The sequence below is a fragment of the Oryzias latipes genome, chromosome 9 (genome assembly GCF_002234675.1).
Source record: "Oryzias latipes chromosome 9, ASM223467v1".
Classification (NCBI taxonomy): Eukaryota; Metazoa; Chordata; class Actinopteri; order Beloniformes; family Adrianichthyidae; genus Oryzias; species Oryzias latipes.
The window spans coordinates 3,288,268-3,292,072 of record NC_019867.2 but is presented as its reverse complement, the minus strand read 5'-3'; positions in this window follow the sequence as shown (position 1 = coordinate 3,292,072).

Sequence of the window (3,805 nt, the reverse complement as noted above, 5' to 3'; positions counted from 1 at the left end):
CACAGATTAGCATTCCTGAACAGCTTCTGCACTAAAACTTCATGAACTGTTTTTGCTTATTTACGCATTTTTTGGCATTTCAGCTGCCAGCACGGTATGTCTGCTATGTATATTGTTTTACAGCAAGCAAGCACATGTATGTAACCCCCCCCCCCACACACACACACCAACAGTTTAGAGGCGACAAAGGGGCACAACCTCGACAAAGATCAAAGACACAAAGTGACAGGTGAAAATTTTAAGCAAGCACAAAAATATAGTATGAACACCAATGTGCAGTTAGTTGTGACATTATAAAAAGAATCCTCAATTTAATAGAGTAAAGGTGTGAATTATTGCTTCAAAATGTTTAGAAAATATATTGATTACAATAAAAATTTGTTTTATCTTTATCTTTCAACAAAGATGAGAATCTTGCTGAATCTGCTTAATTTTTTGTAAATGTTCAGTTTTATTTTCATCACATAATAACTTAAAAAAAACCTTTTCTTGTAAAATTTTGAATTTTCTAATCATAAACTTAAGGTTTAATTCTTGTGAAATGTTGAATTTTTTCTCATAATTTTCCGACTTCATTCTCACGTTTTTCTTTTCCTTCTTTCTTTGATGGTGGCTCTAACAGACCGTCGTAGTACACAAATGCAAGTGGAGCAAAGAAAAACAACAATTTTCAACTTCAAAAGACTGCATGATATTTTAGTGAACTTGTAATAAAATGATTTGAAGAATTAGTGTCTAAAAAATAGATAATAATAAATAGTTGTACAACAGTTAAAACTGAAAAAGTCTATCATACTCCTCAATGGGAATTGTTAAAAAACAACATTGTTTTGCTGCTAAATAAGAAATGTCTTTCTCCAGGCTAGGTTTGGGGGGTTGGGGTGGGGGGCAGAAATATTTCATGACACACATGAACAGTGGTCGGTCTGAATGTTAAAAGTTGTAAAAAAGATGATCTTTTAATTAAAGAAATGGTAAATCAGACTTCAAAGCAGTTCTGTCACATACCTCATTAGACTCATTGAACCCTGTCTGCTGTGTGTTCTGTGCAGTGTGCTGTGCTACTGAATGTAATTACAATATTTAACATTTTCAAGTGTTTCATTAATTTAGGGGTCTGCACCCTCCAACATTAAAAGATGCACTAGACCCTCTTCCTCAGTGGCAAGAACCTAGCAGGAGCTGTGAAGCTCTCAAACTAAAGACTCCCTCTCATTAAAATGATATTTTTTGGTGTTTTTATGGAATTCTTCTGATGATGGAGGACATATATTAATAAAATTAAGTATGTCTTTATTTTAATCGTTGTGAAGAAAAACGCAGTTTAAAAAGCTTATAGATGTGACAAAGAAGCTACAATCATCAACTCTAAAGCTCCCTGCTCCACTCCATTAAAAAAAAAAAAAACACCCTCCGCATGTGATTTCTCACCCAAGCTCTAGTCATCTACCATAGCCTTGGGAGCTAAGGGCGGCTGTGCTGCAGTGTTGGGCGATCGACCTCTGATTGGAAGATCATGGGTTCGATTTCCGCCTTGCCCGCCCATGTCTCGAAGTGTTCTTGGGGACTGAACCCCACCTTGCCTGGTGGAAGGTTGGCGCCAGTGTTCAGGCAGCAGAGCCGCCATCTGTGTGTGGATGTGTGCATAAATGGGTGTGTATATATGAATGGGACTGTGACTGTAAAGCGCTTTGGGCCTTCGAGGAAGGTAGAAAAGGGCTAAATAAGTATACGACATTTACTATTACCGTTTGAGGGTCCTGCACAGTATCTTAGCTGTTCCTAACACTGTGCTTTTCTGGACTGAGATGTCTGACGTCTTTCCAAGGATCTGCCAGGGATAGCCACTCCTCCAGCTTGGGGGTTACTGCCCCGAGTGCTCCAATTACCACAGGCACCACTGTCACCTTCACTTTCCAGGCTTTCTCCAGAAAGTCCCTGGTATTCCTCCAGTTTCTCATGTTCCTTCTTCCTGATGTTCCCATCGCTTGGTACTGCCACATCCACCACAACGGCTTTCCTCTGTTCTTTATCCACCACTGCAATGTCTGGTTGGTTCCCCATTACCATCCTGTCGGTCTGTATCTGAAAGTCTCACAGGATTTTTGCCCACTCATTCTCTACCACTTTTCGAAGTGTTTCCCGTTTTGACTTCAGGGGGTTTCCAGTCCAATTTCTGCACACATCTCTCTGTAAATTATTCCAGCCACTTGATTGTGGCGCTCCATGTATGCTTTTCCTGATGGCATCTTACACCCTGCAGTTATGTGCTGGATTGATTCAGACTCCTCTTTGCACAGCCTACACCTTGGGTCTTGTCTGGTGTGGTAGATGTCCTCTCAGTGCCGCCAATTTTAACTGCATCCCCTTAGTACACACACCCTTTACACCTCAAAATATACACTCCAATACAAATTTATGCACACATGTATGCACGGCTGGCCCCTGCCTTGCTCCTTCCTGGACCATACGTGGGCCGGGTGGGTGGCTGCCTTGAGCGCTGGGCGGGTCTCCTTTGGGGGGTCCTGGCTCGTACCTGGGGTTGGGGCGGGAGGATGCCCAGAACTCCTGGGTGGTGATTAGGTGCTCTTCTGGGGCGGGGCCCTGCGTTGAGCCCTCCCGGTGTGGCTGGGGGGGGGGGGGCTGCTCTCCTGGTTGGGCCGGAGCTGCACTCTCTGTCCCGCCATGCCTCCCTGCTCTCCGGCTCTGGGGGCCCCCCGGGCGGTCCTGCTGGCCCTGGCCTGAGTGGCGGATGTGATCGCCCAGGGGGCGGTTGTTCATCTCTATTTTTAAGAAAAGCTTTCTGCAAACTATAGCATCAGTTTGAAAGGGGCTGAAGTGAAAAGTGAAGTGAGAAATCTCTTTGGTAAGCCTACAGAGTGAAAATGTTTATGTACTTTTTTCTAAGGGTATGCTGGGAGTTAAAGGTCGTAGATAAAACTTATACAACATGTAAGGATTGGTAAACGTGTGACCCAGGTGTCATACACATTTTTTTTTTTTATTCCCTCCCATCCTGTTGATTGCACAAAGACTAGCTTTTTCTATTTTTTTATTTTTATTTTATTTTAGATGGGATTCACTGTTTATGCAAATTAGAGTTCTGGTTTTAGTTTTCAACATATTCTCTGAGTTTTTCTTTTCAAACTTGGTTAAACTTATATTTCTGTGCCGCAGTGGCTCAGGCGGTTGAGCAGCTCCCCCCAGTCAGCTGTCGTTGTGTCTTTGGGCAAGAGACTTCAGCCTCCTCCATTTTTTGTTGTTGTAGACAAATGACACAGAAAAGTTTTAAAAGGTTTACAAGGCTTCATTTGTTTGGGAGATAGTTGATCTGTTAAAGAAAGTTGTAATTTAAAATTTTTTGTAATCTAGCAGAAATGTTAATTTTTATAAAAACAAAAATTAAGTTTTGGTTATTAACACACGATACACTTTACCACAGAGGTTTTAGCTCCAGTGTTGATCATCTTGAAACTACTATAACTCTTTGACTATTTACACAAATACTTTAGTTCAAAGGGATTGTGATGCTTTGTGCTAATATGCAACACTTTCCAGTGGAGGTGGAAATGCAATCAACATAAATTAGCTGATTCTGACTGAGAGAATAGCAGTTTTTAACCTACAACGCTTTACTTTACAATCCACCGGAATTAACATAATTGTTTTACAGAGTTACAGAGTTATAATAGTCAAGAGGGGGCATTATTTTACTGTGGGAGTTAAAGTTATTAAAAATTAAACAATTCTAAACATAAGGTAAGCTATTTTTCATATTACAAGAACTTTAAAATGGCTAAACCCT